This window comes from Abramis brama, assembly GCF_963993115.1.
Source record: "Abramis brama genome assembly, chromosome: 2".
NCBI classification, from domain to species: Eukaryota; Metazoa; Chordata; class Actinopteri; order Cypriniformes; family Leuciscidae; genus Abramis; species Abramis brama.
This window is the reverse complement of record NC_139964.1, coordinates 20,987,392-21,009,475: the sequence shown is the minus strand read 5'-3', so window position 1 is coordinate 21,009,475 and position 22,084 is coordinate 20,987,392. Positions and strand designations below refer to the sequence as shown.

Here is a 22,084-nt window from a genome sequence, read left to right as displayed (position 1 = left end):
CCTCAGACTGGACGGCGCTCACTTGGGTTGCCAGTTTGAGCACACGCAACAGGACCGAACAAATTGACAAATTGGCAACGTGCAGTATCACAGACAAAAACAAACATTCCAGCCTGGAAACGCACATTTCAAAGTAAAACAACTGGATGTAGAAATGTTTTTCAGAGAATCGAGTATGTGAACTTTGCATGTCTCCTCAATATATGCAAACATTATGGTATTTTTATACTTTAGTAGAGTGAAAAAGTTACATACAGCACCTTTAAGGGTCAAGAGCCCAACTAAAGCAAACAATGATTAGCATAATGGTGATTTAAAAATAGTGATTTGCTCCTTCAGTGATTCTGCTTGTTCGCATCAGAAAAAAATAAATATATATTTTTTTAAAACCCACACATAATATGATTGTTTTGTGATATAGTCTGTGTTACAAACCCTTTTAGTCTAGAGGGAATAAGGCGTGCAACATTAAAATATTGAACGCGTACTGGAAAACATCTCACACACAAACCGAGCTAGTTTGAGTAAAGTGATACCATTTATTACAATGAGAATCAATATGACAAGGACACCTCAAAGTAATTGATTACATAAACAACTTATACAAACCAAAGAAAAGGTTCACAAAAGAAAAAGGTAAAGAAAAAAGACTGTGCCAAATCAAAGAAATAAGTAAAATCAAAACCAATCTTACTAGAAAAACAAAACAATATATAATCTGACTAAATTAACATTCAGCAAGGACAAAAACAAAAGATCTTCAGCGTCAAAGAAGCCCTAAATAAACTACTCTTGCTAACAAAACGAAAAATACAAAGATTGGCACAGGTTGCTAAACTAGTGTTCTATACACCATTGAAAACGTACTCGGTTACCTAATGTAACCTCAGTTCTCTCTAGAAGAGGGAACGAGTATTGCGTAAGTTGCTTACGCTACGGGTAAAGTCATCTTTTCTCGAGATATGAAGCCAAGAAATTATCCTTAATTTTGTATTTATTGTCAACGCAGTGCGGCAGCAGGCAGACCTAGAGCAGGCTATCTAGCGTGCTCATTGGTTGCCGTGCGGCAACTGCAGCAGCCTACCACTGAGCCTTGAGTGACGTCGCGCCCTCACGCATCATAGCCCGCCAGAATGGGGGTGGCTTAGCGTATATAAGGAAGGGCTCGGGGGCTGCTTACCTGGTTTTCATCGACTGAAGCGAAATGAGCTTGTGGCGCGAGCACGGCAGGTTACGCAATACTCGTTCCCTCTTCTAGAGAGAACCGAGGTTACATTATTAACCGAGTACGTTCTCTTACAAGAGGTTCTCTCGTATTGCGTAAGTTGCTTACGCTACGGGAACCCTTTGTCAACGCCATGCGCGCCAAGCATCCACTACATAAGTCCCAGGGGGGAAAGCCTGGGGGACACAGATAAGTGGGAATGAGGCGGCCAACAGAGTGGGCCCGCACATGTACATAAGCACACAGTAGGGGATATATAGAGCGGCGCAGCCGGTCTGTACTGAAAATGTATCGACCCTTATAGTGCAGCTCAACCAGGAGAGCTAAATCGCGACCTTAGACTGATAAAAGTCTAGCCTGCAAGGCGGGGACTTCCAGGTTGTAGAACCTAACAATTGTAGAGGGGGAGGCCCAGCCTGCCGCCATACAAATGTCATGAATAGAAATCCCGCTGGACCAAGTCCACGACGAGGCCATGCCTCTGGTGGAATGAGCCCTGATGCCCAGAGGGCACTGCAGGTCTTTAGACGCATAAGCTGCCGCGATAGCATCCACTATCCATCTGGACAGACTGTGTTTCGAGTCGGCGAGACCCTTGGTGCGCCCACCAAACAAAACAAAAAGCTGCTCTGAGCGCCTGAATGCGGCGGAGCACGTGATGTAAATTCTCAACGCTCTGACCGGGCAGAGGAGGTTACCGTCAACCTCACTGCCGGATGCTGGCAAAGCTGAGAGCAAAATGATCTGCGCTCTGAACGGGGTGCGGATCACCTTGGCCGATCACTTTGAGGATGACTTTGGAGTCATTAGGTCCGAACTCGAGACACGCAGCGTTAACAGATAACGTGTGTAAGTCACCCACATGTTTGACTGATGACAGGGCTTTCAGAAAAACGGTTTTGAGCGTGAGGTATTTCAGATCCACAGTATTTAAGGGTTCAAAGGGATGAGCTTTCAGGGCCTCCAAGACCAAAGAAAGATCCCAAATAGGAACCGATGGGGGTCGCGGGGGATTCATCCTCCTGGCTCCTTTAAAGAAGCGGATGATGAGCTCGTTCCTTCCTATTGCCTGGCCGAGCGTCGACTCTGCGAACGCTGCAATAGCCACAACATATACTTTGAGCGTGGAGGGGCTCTTGAAGGAAGCAAAGCACCCACGAAACCCCACAAGTTTGTGGGTCTAAATTTTTGTCGGTGCACCATTTAGTAAACACAGACCATTTGGACACGTAGAGCCATCTCGTAGAGGGAGCTCTAGACTGCGTGATCGTGTTCACAACCCCTTCTGGCAGGGCAACGGGTATCCGTTGATTATCCATGCATGCAGAGACCAGCGCTCTGGATGAGGATGCCAAATCAAACCGCCGGCTTGAGAGAGGAGATCTCCTCTCACCGGGATCGGCCATGGGGCTAAGTCTGACAGCCGCATCAGCTCTGGGAACCATCAGAATTGTACTCTTATGAGATTTCTCTGGGGTGCCGTAAAAATGGTGTTTGGGTGCAGGCGAGTGGGTTGTACAACGCGCTCGTTGGCTGCAAAATACACATCTGCAGTCGCCTTTTTAAAGGGACTGACAGAGCGAAATGCTTTGAAGGCTCATATGTTTAGACGCTCATAAATACTCAAGCACCATCATGTGAGCGGGAGGGTAGATTCGCTTTCCGCCACTCTCTTTCCTCCTTTTGCCGGTGAGTGAGGCACGCGGGGTGCTGAACATTGCTCGTGACCATCCGCTCTGACATCCCTTGTGAACGGCGCAGTTTGTGCGGCTCAAACAAAAGGGAGAGAGAGCGGGAAGAGGGGTCGTGATAGGCGAACAGCCAGAGAGCGTTGTATCGTCACCCAGCATTTTGATGATTGACAGATGGATAAACCAATCAGGTAGCTGCATCGTCCTGCTAAAAGTGAAAGTAAAGAGAGAAAAGGAAGGGGGAAAAACAACTCCAAACAAATAACAACATAGGACGTAACAGTCTGTTTATGTGTGCTTTATTCCAGGGTGATGTACAAGGTAAAGATGCTGATGCCTCTCTGACGGCCTTTGTTGTGATTGCCATGCAAGAGGGCAGAGAGATCTGCTGGATCAGTTGGTGTAAGTGAATTTGTTTCACCTCCAGTGGCCGCTCGGGGATTTCTAAAATAGAGGAAGCACAGTAATAATAGCGGTCTTAGGATCCTCTCCCAAAACATTTTTGATAACATATTATTAACTGCTTTAAAATGTCATTTTGAGTCACTTTTAGACATAAAATGTAAAAAACAAAAATGAAACAAGGAAATATAAATATAATTGCACTCACCTTGCCTGTCACCTGAAGAAAAAAATCCATCCTTCTGTTCTTTTTTTAATGTCCGTGTTAGGCCTTTTATTAAAGCTGACTGCCTGTAGTTAACTTAGGCGTGGGGTCTTCCTTCATTTACACTCTAAAAAGAGATGTGTTAAAAATGACACATGTTGTGTCAGTTTTAACACATGTAGTGAGTGTGCTCAGGGACAACACATGTTGTGTCAAATTTAACACAATAAATGTGTAAGTCATTTTAACACACAAATTGTGTCATTTTAAAAAATAAAGCGAAAGGGCCAGATGCAAAAATATTAACCGTTTAATCAATAGTCGAGTACAGAATGCAGGTGCACACAAGTACAAGACAATGTTTCAAGCTCAATGACTGCACAGACTCACTGTTTATGTCTCTGCAATGATTGGTTGATACACCATGGGAGGCTGCCCTCCTCTGCCATGTTCTTTTTCTCAACACTTACTGCTGAAAGTGAAATGCTTGATTGTGATTGGCTATTTTCTTTTAGTAATGGAAGGAAAAGTCTCCAGCTATGGATATGCCTCCGCATCTCTATCCTCTCAGACTCGCATAATTGCACAGTTTTCTGATTTGGACATTCAGGGAAGAGCAGCGGTGCGGTGGTTCAGACTTCAGTGATATTTTATGGTGTTACAATGGTGAATTTACAAACAAGACATTCACATTCTGAGATATGAAATGAAATGAATAACAGATAATTTTATTAACATTAAATCGTCCTTCTCCACCTCAACATTTTGGGTACACAGTAAAATCCCCAGTGTTAAATTAACACTCCTCAGTGTACATACACTTACCTAAAGGATTATTAGGAACACCTATTCAATTTCTTATTAATGCAATTATCTAATCAACCAATCACATGGCAGTTGCTTCAATGCATTTAGGGGTGTGGTCCTGGTCAAGACAATCTCCTGAACTCCAAACTGAATGTCAGAATGGGAAAGAAAGGTGATTTAAGCAATTTTGAGCGTGGCATGGTTGTTGGTGCCAGACGGGCCGGTATGAGTATTTCACAATCTGCTCAGTTACTGGGATTTTCATGCACAACCATTTCTAGGGTTTACAAAGAATGGTGTGAAAAGGGAAAAACATCCAGTATGCGGCAGTCCTGTGGGCGAAAATGCCTTGTTGATGCTAGAGGTCAGAGGAGAATGGGCCGACTGATTCAAGCTGATAGAAGAGCAACTTTGACTGAAATAACCACTCGTTACAACCGAGGTATGCAGCAAAGCATTTGTGAAGCCACAACACGCACAACCTTGAGGCGGATGGGCTACAACAGCAGAAGACCCCACCGGGTACCACTCATCTCCACTACAAATAGGAAAAAGAGGCTACAATTTGCACGAGCTCACCAAAATTGGACAGTTGAAGACTGGAAAAATGTTGCCTGGTCCGATGAGTCTCGATTTCTGTTGAGACATTCAGATGGTAGAGTCAGAATTTGGCGTAAACAGAATGAGAACATGGATCCATCATGCCTTGTTACCACTGTGCAGGCTGGTGGTGGTGGTGTAATGGTGTGGGGGATGTTTTCTTGGCACACTTTAGGCCCCTTAGTGCCAATTGGGCATCGTTTAAAGGCCACGGCCTACCTGAGCATTGTTTCTGACCATGTCCATCCCTTTATGACCACCATGTACCCATCCTCTGATGGCTACTTCCAGCAGGATAATGCACCATGTCACAATCATTCACAATCACAAGCTTGAATCATTTCAAATTGGTTTCTTGAACATGACAATGAGTTCACTGTACTAAAATGGCCCCCACAGTCACCAGATCTCAACCTAATAGAGCATCTTTGGGATGTGGTGGAACGGGAGCTTCGTGCCCTGGATGTGCATCCCACAAATCTCCATCAACTGCTAGATGCTATCCTATCAATATGGGCCAACATTTCTAAAGAATGCTTTCAGCACCTTGTTGAATCAATGCCACGTAGAATTAAGGCAGTTCTGAAGGCGAAAGGGGGTCGAACACAGTATTAGTATGGTGTTCCTAATAATCCTTTAGGTGAGTGTATGTGTCCACACTGCAGAGTGTTAAAATTAACACTGAAGCAGTGTTGAAGTTAATGAGATAATTAAGTGATTAATTAAGTGATGATTGGCCATTAGAGGTGACACCTGATGATAACAAGCAGACACACTGACGGAAAGAGAAACAAGAACAGAAAAAAGAGAAACACAAGAACTACTGACTTCGAGCCATTATTGCACTTATTATTTTACCAGTTTGACTTTATTTCTGTCATACATCTACACACGGTCTTATTTAGATTTAACAGATATTTAGATGGTAATGTTTTATGGAATGTTTTGTTTCATGTCACCATTATGGTGGTCATTGTTTGCTTTAGTTGGGCTCTTGACCCTTTACTTTTTAACGTTAGTATTTCTCTGGCTGCTCCAACTATGTTTATAAAGCATATGTGTTGTGGCAAGAGAAACTATGACTTTGGCTGTGTTTCTTGAAAGCATCGCAAGCCTAATTTGATCGTATAGACCATTTGTTGCAGTTGGTCTGTGATCAAGTTAGGCTTAAGATGTTTTTTGGAAACACAGCCCTGGTTATGTTTTGATGATGAAATTACTAGTGACCTGATTCAATGATGGCACCCATCATTATAAACTAATTATGCAAATGTTTTATTAATTTTTCACTACAGTAGTTACTTCCAGCAATATTTTAATGATCTGAAAGTTTTAAATTCACACACAGACTTCAAGAATCTACATATGAATCTCAACAATGGTGACAATCAAACAAATGCTTAATGTTGCAGTGCATGATGGGAGCCACCAATCAGAACGCATCAATGGCTCACATCATGCATTGCAGCATGAATAAATTATGCAGCTGAATTGTCCTGTAATTTTCAATGTTTGCTTTTATTTTGCTATTGTTTTGTTCTGACTTTAGTATCTTGTTTTGTGATGTTCAGAGTTGATCTGTTTGTCACTAGTTTGTTTATTGTCACCATTGTTGAGATTCATATGCTGATTCTTGATGTCTGTGTGTTTAAACACAATAACTTTCTTGCACAAAGTATTTTCAAAATTTTTGATATTGCTGTTGGATCTCAAACTGTAGAATCTCAGAGCTACAATCACCAATACCAAAATGAGACATTCAACCATATAGTCAAAGATTTAGACTCTGAATGACATCAGTGAATCAGGTCACTACATGATGATAATGTCATTATCATCAAAACATATTGTGAGCAGGTCATGTTTTCTCTTGCAGTAACAAATGTGCTTTATAAACACAATGATGGAACAGTCAGAGAAAAACTAATATTAACAAAATGAAAAGGGTCAAGAGCCCAACTAAAGCAAATGTCACCTAGTGACCAATGTAAATAAAATAAATCAGGTCCCAGCCACTGAAACAAAACAGACAGTCAATGTGTGGATACAACAAATAGTCTTTATTGGGACAGCAAGCACTAACTAGAAATAGTGTTACGTAGGGGAAAGAGTTCACTAAAATGATGTCTCTGAAGCCGTTTAGAAAGAGGTTAAGGTTCGGTGGCTTCACGGCAGTTCGCTCCAGCTGTCCTCCCTCCAAAAAGTCAAGCGGACACGTCCAGAAAGTCACGGCAGTCGTCCGACCCACAGGAGAAAGTTACGGTGCTCTCGGCAGCAAACAGCAACCGCTGAGGGAGATTCCGGTGTAACCAAGGCAGTCTTCACAGCAACACTGGGCCCAGGAGCCCAAGACAGATAATCCAGAGGCTAGAAGAGTATGGCGGGCCGGAAAGTCCAAAAATAGGACTAATGATTTGTCGTGGGAAGTCACTATACTATAGCCCCTAGCTACTCACTTTCCCACTGATATGCCAGCGGTGGATCTGTATACGTACTCTCCTCACACAGCGAGCGACTCACTCTCCTCACACAGCGAGCGACTCACTCTCCTCACACAGCAAGCGACTCACTTTCCTCAGCGAGCGACTCACTCTCCTCACACAGCGAGCGACTCACTCTCCTCACACAGCGAGCGACTCACTCTCCTCACACAGCGAGCGACTCACTTTCCTCAGCGAGCGACTCACTCTCCTCACACAGCGAGCGACTCACTCTCCTCACACAGCGAGCGACTCACTTTCCTCAGCGAGCGACTCACTCTCCTCACACAGCGAGCGACTCACTTTCCTCAGCGAGCGACTCACTCTCCTCACACAGCGAGCGACTCACTCTCCTCACACAGCGAGCGACTCACTTTCCTCACACAGCGACTCACTCTCCTCACACAGCGAGCGACTCACTCTCCTCACACAGCGAGCGACTCACTCTCCTCACACAGCGAGCGACTCACTCTCCTCACACAGCGAGCGACTCACTTTCCTCAGTGAGCGACTCACTCTCCTCACACAGCGAGCGACTCACTCTCCTCACACAGCGAGCGACTCACTTTCCTCAGCGAGCGACTCACTCTCCTCACACAGCGAGCGACTCACTCTCCTCAGCGAGTGACTCACTCTCCTCACACAGCGAGCGACTCACTTTCCTCACACAGCGAGCGACTCACTCTCCTCACACAGCGAGCAACTCACTTTCCTCAGCGAGCGACTCACTCTCCTCACACAGCGAGCGACTCACTTTCCTCACACAGCGACTCACTCTCCTCACACAGCGAGCGACTCACTCGAGCGACTCACGTGTTAAATTTTTGTGTTGTAAAAGTCATTTATTCTGATCCAATAATCTTAAAATTGATTCTCATTGCATTTTTTTTTTACATTTATAAAGGCAACCTGCAACAGCTTGACTCATAAATGGACTGATTTTATAGAATTAATAAACTTTCTTAATTCCATAAAGTGACTCCAAAATAAAGTGACTTTTATAATTATTATTGGACAAGGCAACAGTTTGAAGCATCTTTCCAAGCATAAACCAAACACAGGGCCTCTTTCAAATGTGGTTTAGTAAAAAGGTGCTGGACAGAACAAATTTTTGGTTGCTAATTTTACTTCGTCAAAAATACAGGTGCTGGTCACAAAATTAGAATATCATCAAAAAGATGATTTATTTCAAGAATTCAACTTAACAGGTGAAACTAATATATTATATAGACTCATTACATGCAAAGTGAGATATTTCATGCCTCACTCTCCTCACACAGCGAGCGACTCACTCTCCTCAGCGAGTGACTCACTCTCCTCACACAGCGAGCGACTCACTTTCCTCACACAGCGATTCACTCTCCTCACACAGCGAGCGACTCACTCTCCTCACACAGCGAGCGACTCACTTTCCTCAGCGAGCGACTCACTTTCCTCAGCGAGCGACTCACTCTCCTCACACAGCGAGCGACTCACTTTCCTCACACAGCGATTCACTCTCCTCACACAGCGAGCGACTCACTCTCCTCACACAGCGAGCGACTCACTTTCCTCAGCGAGCGACTCACTCTCCTCACACAGCGAGCGACTCACTCTCCTCACACAGCGAGCGACTCACTTTCCTCAGCGAGCGACTCACTTTCCTCACACAGCGACTCACTCTCCTCACACAGCGAGTGACTCACTTTCCTCAGCTGGCGACTCACTCTCCTCACACAGCGAGCGACTCACTTTCCTCAGCGAGCGACTCACTCTCCTCACACAGCGAGCGACTCACTCTCCTCACACAGCGAGCGACTCACTTTCCTCAGCTGGCGACTCACTCTCCTCACACAGCGAGCGACTCACTCTCCTCACACAGCGAGCGACTCACTTTCCTCAGCTGGCGACTCATTCTCCTCACACAGCGAGCGACTCACTTTCCTCAGCGAACGACACTCTCTCCTCACACAGCGAGCGACTCACTTTCCTCACACAGCGAGCAACTCCCTTTCCTCAGCGAACGACACTCTCTCCTCACACAGCGAGCGACTCACTCTCCTCACACAGCGAGCGACTCACTTTCCTCACGCAGCGAGCTACATGTACATTGGCCTAATATTATAATAAAATCTCTACCCTTTCAAGTACTTTATTGGTATATAACTAATATCAACCCTTTTCACTGTATTGGTGCAATAACTAACTACTTCAGTAAAGTGTTAAATTTTTGTGTTGTAAAAGTCATTTATTCTGAACCAATAATCTTAAAATTGATTCTCATTGCATTTTTTTTTTTTACATTTATAAAGGCAATTTCCCCCTAACTGTCATCTTTCAAGTCAAATTCTATACATTTTAAGTCACTATATTGCTTTTACCAATCAAATTGACTAGTATCAACAAAAACATTTTTTTCCCACTGCAGAGAAAACAGAATCTGCATCAGATGTGGCATTTATAAAAAGTTTAATATGCAAAACTAGCATAAAAATATAAACATTATTCAACATGAATGCATGGGGCAAAATTTAAATTGTGTGTATATTATGTGTATTTTATGTTTGTTTAAGGACTGCTGCTGGCCAATAAAAAAGCCAATAAAATTTATGAATACAATTGGAGTTCAAAAACTAAAAATAATCAAAACATAATGGGGCATTCATGTTTAATATTCATTTGAATGGTGTCATCAAATAATAATCTGTTATAATCTGATAGAGAAAAACAACATGCAAGTAATTTATAGGCCTACAGTTAACTAATGTGATCTTTACAAAAACACAATGGTGTATGTAACTTTGAAATGTGTTTTACCTATTTTGATACCAATGCGAATCAGCAAAAATGGAAATGTCACTTTTTCAGAATATACTATTTTAAAGATAATTTATGAAATCAACAAAAGCTTTACAGGTGTTTATTTTAAAGTGGTTAAACAATGTTTTTGTATGCTTGTTTTGCATATTAAACTTTTTATAAGTTTTCTCTGCAGTGGGAAAAAAATGTTTTTGTTGATACTAGTCAATTTGATTAGTAAAAGCAATATAGTGACTTAAAATGTATAGAATTTGACTTGAAAGATGACAGTTAGGGGGAAATTGCCTTTATAAATGTTAAAAAAAAAATGCAATGAGAATCAATTTAAGATTATTGGTTCAGAATAAATGACTTTTACAACACAAAAATTGAACACTTTACTGAAGTAGTTAGTTATTGCACCAATACAGTGAAAAGGGTAGAGATTTTATTATAATATTAGGCCAATGTACATGACTGAGTAGCTCGCTGTGTGAGGAGAGTGAGTTGCCAGCTGAGGAAAGCGAGTCGCTCGCTGTGTGAGGAAAGTGAGTCGCTCGCTGTGTGAGGAGAGTGAGTCGCTCGCTGTGTGAGGTGAGTCGCTCGCTGTGTGAGGAGAGTGAGTCGCTCGCTGTGTGAGGAGAGTGAGTCGCTCGCTGTGTGAGGAGAGTGAGTCGCCAGCTGAGGAAAGTGAGTCGCCAGCTGAGGAAAGTGAGTCGCTCGCTGAGGAAAGTGAGTCGCTCGCTGTGTGAGGAAAGTGAGTCGCTCGCTGTGTGAGGAGAGTGAGTCGCCAGCTGAGGAAAGTGAGTCGCTTGCTGTGTGAGGAGAGTGAGTCGCTCACTGTGTGAGGAGAGTGAGTCGCTCGCTGTGTGAGGAGAGTGAGTCGCCAGCTGAGGAAAGTGAGTCGCTCGCTGTGTGAGGACAGTGAGTCGCTCACTGTGTGAGGAGAGTGAGTCGCTCGCTGTGTGAGGAGAGTGAGTCGCCAGCTGAGGAAAGTGAGTCGCTCGCTGTGTGAGGAGAGTGAGTCGCTCACTGTGTGAGGAGAGTGAGTCGCTCGCTGTGTGAGGAGAGTGAGTCGCCAGCTGAGGAAAGTGAGTCGCTCGCTGTGTGAGGAAAGTGAGTCGCTTACTGTGTGAGGAGAGTGAGTCGCTCGCTGTGTGAGGAGAGTGAGTTGCCAGCTGAGGAAAGTGAGTCGCTCGCTGTGTGAGGAGAGTGAGTCGCTCGCTGTGTGAGGAAAGTGAGTCGCTAGCTGTGTGAGGAGAGTGAGTCGCCAGCTGAGGAAAGTGAGTCGCTCGCTGTGTGAGGAGAGTGAGTCGCTCGCTGTGTGAGGAGAGTGAGTCGCCAGCTGAGGAAAGTGAGTCGCTCGCTGTGTGAGGAAAGTGAGTCGCTCGCTGTGTGAGGAGAGTGAGTCACCAGCTGAGGAAAGTGAGTCGCTTGCTGTGTGAGGAGAGTGAGTCGCCAGCTGAGGAAAGTGAGTGGCTCGCTGTGTGAGGAAAGTGAGTCGCTCGCTGTGTGAGGAGAGTGAGTCGCTCGCTGTGTGAGGTGAGTCGCTAGCTGTGTGAGGAGAGTGAGTCGCCAGCTGAGGAAAGTGAGTCGCTCGCTGTGTGAGGAGATGATTAGAACATGGAAGCGGGTTGCCAGGTTTGTCCATGAATGGGTGTCTATAAACAGTCAAGCAGGGCAGATTAAGAAATAGCAACAAAACCCACTACAAATTTGGTGCACATGCACAGTAAATAACCACTACAATTCAGAGTGCCAATATATTAATGCACACAGTAAACACCATCACACATGACACTGCACACAATAAGGCCCAAATGTCTCTAATCAAAAACAAACAAAGTCAACCTGTGACACAAACACTGACCACCATAATGGTAACTTGAAAAGAAAAACTCCATAAAACATTAGTCTAAACTTCTGTTGAATCTCAAGAACTTTTGTCGATGTATAACAGAAATAAAGTCAAACTGGTAATAATAAGTGCAACAATGTGTAATGACTCGAAGTCAGTTGTAGTTCTTGTGTTTCTCTTTTTTCTGTTATTGTTTTTTCTCTTTCCTTCAGTGAGTCTGCTTGTTATCATCAGGTGTCACCACTAATGGCCAATCATCACTTAATTAATCACTTAATTATCTCATTAACTTCAACACTGCTTCAGTGTTAACTTAATTATCTCATTAACTTCAACACTGCTTCAGTGTTAATTTTAACACCCTGTAGTGTGGACACATATGTACACTGAGGAGTGTTAATTTAACACTGGGGATTTTGCTGTGGCTCCCTTGCCTCTCCTGAAGAGCCGCCACTGTTCACCATGTGCAGGTTTAGTACTTCAGACTCTTATTTCCTCCTGAATCAATGGCAATGTAAACGCAGCTAAACCTGGATGTCACTTCATCTGTTAGTGCTTAATCCTGTTCTATGCACACACAGTTCATTGATTTACAGGCACCAAAAATGCAGTAGTGGAAATACAAACAATTCTATCATAAACATAATTAAGCAAATGCTATATTTTGGAAATAAGACCAAAATATCGCAACCTGCAACAGCTTGACTCATAAATGGACTGATTTTATAGAATTAATAAACTTTCTTAATTCCATAAAGTGACTCCAAAATAAAGTGACTTTTATAATTATTATTGGACAAGGCAACACTTTGAAGCATCTTTCCAAGCATAAACCAAACACAGGGCCTCTTTCAAATGTGGTTTAGTAAAAAGGTGCTGGACAGAACAAATTTTTGGTTGCTAATTTTACTTTCGTCAAAAATACAGGTGCTGGTCACAAAATTAGAATATCATCAAAAAGATGATTTATTTCAAGAATTCAACTTAACAGGTGAAACTAATATATTACATAGACTCATTACATGCAAAGTGAGATATTTCATGCCTTTATTTGTTATAATTTTGATGATTATGGCTTACAGATTATGAAACCCACAAAATCAAAATCCCAGAAAATTAGAATATTACATGAAATCACACAGTAATTACACAGTAATACCATGGTCATGGTCATGGTTCTTTTGGCCGTGTGGGCAGGTGCAAATCCTGCTGGAAAATGAAGTCAGCATCTCCATAAAGCTTGTCTGCTGAAGGAAGCATGAAGTGCTCTGGAAATGTCCTGGTAGACGGCTGTGTTGAGTGGACAGCACAGTGGACCAACACCAGCAGATGACATGGCTCCCCAAACCAACACAGACTGTGGAAACTTCACACTGGACTTCAAGCATCTTGGATTGTGTGCCTCTCCACTCAGAAAAAAAGGTACAAAAGCTGTTGCTGTGTCAGTACACTCTTAAAACGGATGTGTTAAAAACAACACAACCTGTGTTATATCTTAACACACCTGTGTGTCTAGTTAAGGACAACACATTTTGTGTTACTTTTAACTCAACCAGTGTGTTATTGTTCTTAACACAGACGTGTGTTAAAACCTTTTACACACTAATGTGTTATAGTTACACAAGTGTCAGATATGTGTCACATGTGACTGTAGTCGGTGTGTATTTGCCAGAGTTATTTCCTGTGTTTTTACAACTGAGTGTTTGGATGAACACTGAAACGTGAAATCTGAAAAAGATTTTAACACATGTTGTGTCAGTTTTAACACATGTAGTGAGTGTGCTCAGGGACAACACATGTTGTGTCAAATTTAACACACAACCTGTGTCGATTCTTAACACATCTCTGTGTTTATAAGGACTACACATTTTGTGTTACCTTTAACACAACTAATGTGTTATTCCTCTTACACAGAAGTGTGTTGAAACCTTTTACACACTAATGTGTTATAGTTAGGGCTGGGTGATATATCGCACGATATTGTTATGGGCATCTCGTCAGTAAAGCCGGTTCCCTTGATTAGTAGTAAATTGCTATCACCTGCTTTCAGATGGAGCGGTGTTAAATGAACACTCCTGGGAGTGTATGAGTCCACACTCAAGAGTGTAAAGTGTTAAAATATGAGTGTTAAATCAACACTCAAGATTGTTAAAGTTAAAGAGATAATTAAGTGATTAATTAAGTGATTATTGAGCATTATTGAAGACACCTGATGTTAACAAGCAGAATCACTGAAGAAGAAAATCACAAATTGTAAGTTACCATTGTGGTGATGGGTGTTTGCTTTAGTTGTGCTCTTGACCCTTACATGTTTACTTTAATTTTTACTGTTGTTTGTCTGCTGTTATTGATTTATAACAGTTAAATGAACAAAGTAAAGTGTGATCTGACAGTGATGGTTATATTTTGACATAATCATGCTGTGATCTGAAAAATGACTTATTGAAATAGTTTGGTTTAACTTATTAGCAGTAGTTTTGTGATTCTTCAGCCTACGATTATCAGTACTTTACTTATAATTCAAAATATTTAATAAACATTGTTCTGATCAAAAGACTTTCAACTAAATTTATTTAGAAACACAGACATCAATAATCAGCCTGTGAATCTCAACAATGGTGACAATAAAAACAACTTTTAAGAAATCCTTCATATTATATAAAAAATTCTGGGCATTTATGCAGATTCACAGTTATGCTGTAACCAACAACATACATCGAAGTCAGAAAGAAGGATCTTAATGAGTTCAGTGATCAAGTTCAAATGATGAATGTCATAATATAACCAACACCATCAGATTACTTATTTTTTTCTTTGTTCATCTGGCAGTTATAACTCAGATACAACAACCAAACTAAATCTAAAGTAAACACTTAAGGCTCAAGAGCCCAACTAAAGCAAACAATCATCGCCATAACGGTGGCTTACAATTTGTGATTTTCTCCTTCAGTGATTCTGCTTGTTAACATCAGGTGTCTTCAATAATGTTCAATCATCACTAAATTAATCACTTAATTATCTCATTAACTTCAACACTCTTGAGTGTTCATATACACTCCCAGGAGTGTTAAATTAACACTGGAGTTTTTGCTGTGTACAAAGAGCCGTAGTTAACTGACAAGCTGAGCCATATCGCATTAATTATCGCTGGCGATACGTCTGCGATATTAATGCGATATGGCTCAGCTTGTCAGTTAACTACGGCTCTTTGTAGTAAATGCCGCTCCATCTGAAAGCAGGTGATGGTGATTTACTACTAATCAAGGAACCGGCTTTACTGACGAGATGCGCATAACAATATCGTGCGATATATCGCCCAGCCCTAGTTATAGTTACACAACTTGTGTCAGATATGTGTCACATGTGACTGTAGTCGGTGTGTATTTGCCAGAGTTACTTCCTGTGTTTTTACACAAACTGAAACGTATTGTTAACTTGTGTATGGAGTCCAGTGACGTTTAATAAAGAGTTTATTTGAACATTTGGATGGTTTAGACATCATGAATCTACATAGACAAGCTCTTATTGAGAATTAACTGAGGTTTAGATGTTGATGTTTCACTGAATGTTTTATTTGAAGTCACCAGAATCGTGATTAATGGCTCCTTTATTTGAGCTCTTGATGTTTCTTGATGATGTAGTTATTAGCAAGTGCAGCTCTGATGAAGTTTGAGTACAGACCTCAAGAATCAGCGTATGAATCTCAACAATGGTGACAAAGGAAAAGCTTCATGCCGCAATGCATGCTGGGAGTCATGGATGAGATTTGTACTATGGTTGCACCCAGCATGCATTGCGGCATGAAGCTTTTTGTTTGACACCATTGTTGAGATTCATGTGCTGATTCTTGATGTCTGTTTGATACCATAGACTGTAAAGTCCTGTCTGAACTGTATTTAAAAATAATTTGAAGCTAATTGTAATATGCTAATCCTTTTAAAAGTATTCTTTTAAAATTACATTAATCTTTCAAATGTTTAACTCTTGCTATGCTTAACAATTTTACATGTTCATGGTGATAATATTATCATCTAAGCATGTTTTTCTCATGATTATTTCTGCTGTATCAAATGCGTTATATTAAACACACATTTACAGCAATCAGAGAAAACTAATGTTAAAGAGTAAAGGGTCAAGAGCTCAAATAAAGCTGACACTAATCACGATTCTGGTGACTTTGAATGAAACATTAAATGAATCGTCAACACCAAAACCTGTTAATTCTCAATAAGAGCTTCTGTAGAGTCTGACAGAAATAAAGTCAATCTGGGCCCGGATTCCCGATAACGCTCACTCTTAGCGCGCTAAGAGAGCTCGAAAGATATATCTTACCAAAGGTGTTTATGTTCCTAAGTGTGTTCCCCGAACCATACCTTAGGAAGCTGCTTAAGATATACCTTCTTACGTGCGACGTTACCCGGCGCTGTCCGTGGCGATGGTGCTGAATTGTTTGATATCGATGGCTCGAGAATCAATTATTCTCTCGTGCAGGGGCTGTTTATGTGAGAAAGCGGTGATCTTTATAAATGAAGCACTTCAGAAATAGTTGAAATTGCAATTTATTATGATTATTGGATATTATAAAAAATAATCCAAACTATAATAGCCTATAATAGCCTAGCCTACATATTTTAAAATTGTAACATATATTGCTGCCACAATAACCTTTTCAAATATGTACGTGCCTTCTTCTCTTTCCCATTTTTGTTCGCTGAGGTGGAGCTGCGATGAAATATTGTTCTTGTAAATACTTTCCAGCATTTCAGTAATAAAAGTTTACATCTTGCGTACGGTGCTCGGCAGTGATCAAAAAGGATTTAAACCGTGAATTTTGAATCTCTTGTAAACTCAGAGATGTGGATTCAGACGGCAATTAAATTACCACACGACTTGTTTGTCAAAAAACAGAAGGTACTAATTTGGCCAGGGATTTTTACGCGGGTTGGGTGAGAAAAACACTGATATTATGGATTCGGACGGCACTAAAATCACCGACTTACCCCTGTAAATGTTTAAAATACCGGACGAGCCCATGAGAAACAATATTAGCGTCTGAATAGGACTTAACTGACAGTAGCCTATGCTTTCACTGGCCTTTAAAAGAGCGTTTTAATTAAATTAATAATATTGTATAATAATATAATTAAAAATCTAACAACAATCTATTTTATTCTTTGCATGAAAACACTTGAATTAGCCTAATTTAATACTGTCTGGGTGTATTAAAACTTCAGAATTATATTCATATAGACCTGCAACAGTGATAAGGTAAAGCTAAGAGTGGTCCAGACCAACCTTACGAAAGTGTGACTTACAAAAGATATACTTAGCGTACAAACGTTTCGGGAACCGTCCCATAAGGTTAAGAGAGAGGTTAAGGAATAGGTTAAGAACTACTTAGAGATAAGAGCGCTTTGGGAAACCGGGCCCTGGTTATTAATAACAAGTGAAAGCAGCTTTTGAAAAAAAGCCCTGCTCACTCGCTGTTTGGTTTCATTACAGTGCTCCTTAGCACTGGGAGCTCCCTCTGCTGTCCATGAGGTGCCTCTGCGCACCAGCCATTTCAAACCCAGCCTCCAGTATTTGGGCCACGCCTCCTTATTTGCATACACTCCTCAATCCCTAAATGCCCAATCCTAAATTCTAAATGACCAAATGCCCAATCCTAAATACAAAATGACCAAATGCCCTATCCTAAATACCAAATGCCCAATCCTAAATACCAAATTCATTTTCGACTTCGAGTTTCAAATTTAGACTTTTAGTTTTCGTTTAAGACTTTTCGTTTAAGACTTTTAGTTTTAGACTTTTAGTTTTAAATCTGACCCAATAATCCCTCCATATTTTTCGGTTTATTTAAATTAGGATGTTTTACTTTAATTTTATGTTTTTTGTTTGGCATCCGCAGCTGCCAGTCATTTGACCCTTTTTTTATGATTTTTTTTACAATGAAGGTTTATGATCGTGATTATTCAGGAAATACCTGTAAAATAATAGTGTTTTTCAGTTTATTTAATTTAGGATGTTTTACAGTTTTTTGGGGAGCTGACAGTCATTTGACCATTTTATCATTTAACTGTTTTGTTTCTGTTAAATTACAGATTATATTTGTAATTTTACATACATTTTTATGTAATTTAAGAAAACAGAAAAAATACTGTATGAAAAATACAATCAATTTTCTGTATAAAAAATGTGAAATTACTGTAATTTGTCATTAATGTCACAATACCTAAAATAACAGCTGAATTTTTATTTTACAGATATTATTTGTTAATTTTACAGTGTTTTGAGTACAATTTAAAATTAAAGAAAATTATCGTCAAAAAATCACAGTTATTTTCTGTAAAATTTGGATTTTTTTTTACAGTGTAGCCACAAAATCTGTGTATATTAAATATGGAGTAATCTCAGCCACAATCTCAGATGAAATCAACTGAAGAGAAAAGAAGACATTAAATCTGTGAAGATCTCAGCAGAGGAGGATTAAACAACTCCACAAACAGCATTACCAGCTTCACTTATTACTAACCAGACTGACTTTATTTCTGTCAGACGTCTACAGAAGTTTTATTGAGAATTCACAGAGGTTTAACTCTGTTTCATTTGAAGTCACCATAACAGTGATTAGTGTTTCCATTAGTTGGGCTCTTAACTCTTATTATATATATATATATTTTTTTTTTTTTTTGGCCACTATGACAGTGTGTTTATCAAACACATTTGCAGCAGCAAAGAAAGCTAAAGTGAAATGAGATCAGGTGATGATGGTTTCCTGTTGATGGTTTGATAATCATCATGAAACAGCCTGATTCACTGAGATTTTTATAATTTAACAATTGTGTTGTCACATTAATCTTTTTTTTCACGACACAAAACCCTGTGTTACTGCAGCATGAGATCCATCAATATTACAACAAGTTAGAAGACTTTAGCAAACATGAGCATGAAAAAGTCTGTTTAATATGACACACACAGACATCAACTATCAGCGTATGAATCTCAACAATGGTGACAATCAAAAGTACTTTGCTGCAATGCATGCTGGGTACCATCATAGTACAAAACTCCCAGCATGCATTGCAACATGAATAAATTATGCAGCTGAATTGTCCTATAATTTTGTTTGATTCAAAATTGCTTTTATTTTTTTGCTGTTGTCTTTGTTGTGAATTAGAAGCTTTTCAGTGATGTTCTGAATTAATCTATCTAAATATTTGTGATTGTCACCATTGTTGAGATTCATACACTGATTGTTGATATCCGTGTGGTTTATTTTTTAATTTAATCTTTGTTAAAAGATTTAAACTGATTGTTATATTGCTGGATCTCATGCTGCAGTAACACAGGGTTTGTGATGTGAATATATTAGTGGAACAACATAATTGTTAGATTATTAATTAGATTGATTGTTAGATTGATTATTATACAGTGAATCAAGTTATTTCATGATGATTATAAAACCATCAACAGTTAATCATCATCACCTGATCTCATTTCACTTTAGCTTTCTTTGCTGCTGCAAATGTGTTCGACAAACACACTGTCATAGCGGCCAAAAAAGACAATAGTTAGAATAAGAGTTAAGAGCCCAACGAATGGAAACACTAATCACTGTTATGGTGACTTCAAAATGAAACACGTTAGAGTTAAACCTCTGTTAATTCTCAATAAAAACTTTTGTAGACGTCTGACAGAAATAAAGTCAGTCTGGTTAGTAATAAGTGAAGCTGGTAATGCTGTTTGTGGAGTTGTTTAATCCTCCTCTGCTGAGATCTTCACAGATTTAATGTCTTCTTTTCTCTTCAGTTGATTTCATCTGAGATTGAGGCTGAAGTCAGTTGTAGTTCTTGTGTTTCTGCTCATCTCTTTTTCTGTTCTCTTCTTTCCTTCAGTGATTCTGCTTGTTAACAGGCTTATTAAGGCTGAGATGACTCCATATTTAATATACACAGACTTTGTGGCTACGATAAAGTCCAGTTCTGGTTTATTTCTTTGCTCTTGGCTGACATGTGGCATTGCTATGCAGAGGTGTAAAGTCCAGGTTCAGAAAGTAAAAGTCCTCCTCAGTATTTTGTTCCAATCACCTGGATTTGCTAATTCAGACAGGAGAGTTTTACTCTTTGGCCCCTGGATTACCCACCTCTGCTAATATGTACCTTTGAGGGACTAATATGTACTCTTTAGGTACAAAAGTGTACCTTTTGAAAAGGTACCGCCACAGCGACAGCTTTTTGTACCTTTTCTTCTGAGAGTGTCCATTCTTCCTCCGGACTCTGGGACCTTGGTTTCCAAATGAGATGCAAAATTTGCTCTCATCAGAAAAGAGGACTTTGGTCCACTGTGCTTTATTAAATCCAGAGTCAACGCAGCCGTCTACCAGGACATTTTCAAAGCACTTCATGCCATAATCATCAAAATTATAACAAATAAAGGCTTGAAATATCTTACGTTGCATGTAATGAGTCTATATAATATATTAGTTTCACCTGTTAAGTTGAATTCTTGAAATAAATCAACTTTTTGATGATATTCTAATTTTATGACCAGCACCTGTAGTAGATACCAAAGGGTTTAAATGATGCAAGGCAAGCAAAATGTTTATATACGACTACTGTCTAACCTTTTTTTCTGCCATTCGACTGTATTATTTATGGACCCTAATGACAAAGTCAATCTAAAGAATTCATACAGGTAACAACATAAATTAACCTTGAAGAGTTGGTGAATTATACAGTATGTTGTAGGATGCAGATCTGAGAACTTTTAACCTCTTACACACACTTTTATAGAGTCTACATGAAAGTATCAGGAGGGCTGTTGCATTCTTAGAAGGTCGACTTCCACAACTGACCAATCCTTACGCTGTTGCGATGACGTCCTACGCCATGGCCAATGTTGACAAACTCAATAAAGACATCTTGATGAAACATTCCACTGAACCAATAGGTCAGTTACAAGTCATCAAAAAGTGTTTTGCTTTATTCAACATGGAATAATTCAAATCCAAACCCAGTGTAAATGTTACGCCTGCCTGTTTACCCCGACTGGCTCTGCTACACAGTGCAGACGTTAGTTGGGCAACAGGTGTATTCAATCCCTAATTAACTCACCATAGGTGTTAGTATTAAGACCTGTGACTTGGAGTGAGTGTTCTCTCACTTCTTTCTCACTTCTCTCTCACATTCTTTCTTTTGTATCTTTGCTTTCCCATATTTATTTTTAGTGGCATATATTGTTTATTTAGTAAACACACGCGTGTTTTTTTTTCTCCCCTAGACGTCCGTTTCTTTTGATTGTTTAATACTTGTTTTGCTTGTTTTATAAATAAATTGGTTTATTGTTAAAGCATTTGTTGTTTGCCTCTTTTATGTTGCGGTATATGAGCTAGCCATAACAGTAAATAATGGAAAAATTATCAAATTTTGCAGTGTAATAATTGCTGCTTGTTGGTGTCAATAACAGTAAAGGAACACAGTCCTGTTATTATTCCTGCTTTGTGTTTGAATCAGCCGGTAGGTCTTGGACTGTCGCTGGACAGCATCATCACTCACTGGAGGCGACGGCCTATGCTGTGCTGGCACTTGTGAAGGCCAAAGACTTTGATAAAGCAGGAGAGGCAGTGCTCTGGCTGCGTTCACAACAGTCTCAATATGGTGGATCTGGCACCACACAGGTACACTAACATCTCATCATCTGACTGTGATAAACTGATGCAGAACTTGTCTTTGAATGCTGTTCTGCACTTTCCAGGCGACCATCATGGTGTTCCAGGCCGTGGCAGAGTATCGCACGCAGGTGAAGGACCAACAAAACTTCCATCTGGATGTGGAGCTGTCCGTGGCAGGAAGAATCAGTCCTGTCAGATTTACCATTAAAAGAGACAATGTGCATCTTACACGTAAGGTGAGGGTTAAACTCATCAACCTGCTTCAAAATGTGTGCTGCTCATATCAATTGAATGATTTTGTATCATAGTAAGTGAGGAATGTTGGGAGTTTTGTTATTTGTCATCCATCATATTTAATTGTCTACATC

General features: G+C 40.4%; 1 pseudogene across 1 annotated transcript in view; it reads left to right on the top strand.

Annotated features, from left to right (window-relative positions):
• LOC311077822 (complement C3-like) overlaps positions 1 to 22,084 on the top strand; it is a 515,769-nt pseudogene that overhangs the window by 56,945 nt on the left and 436,740 nt on the right. Inside the window, exons 26-29 of the transcript XR_014609571.1 lie at positions 3,225 to 3,318; positions 20,839 to 20,995; positions 21,559 to 21,722; positions 21,800 to 21,952. The product of XR_014609571.1 is annotated as a complement C3-like (transcript). The remainder of the gene's footprint in view (positions 1 to 3,224; positions 3,319 to 20,838; positions 20,996 to 21,558; positions 21,723 to 21,799; positions 21,953 to 22,084) is intronic.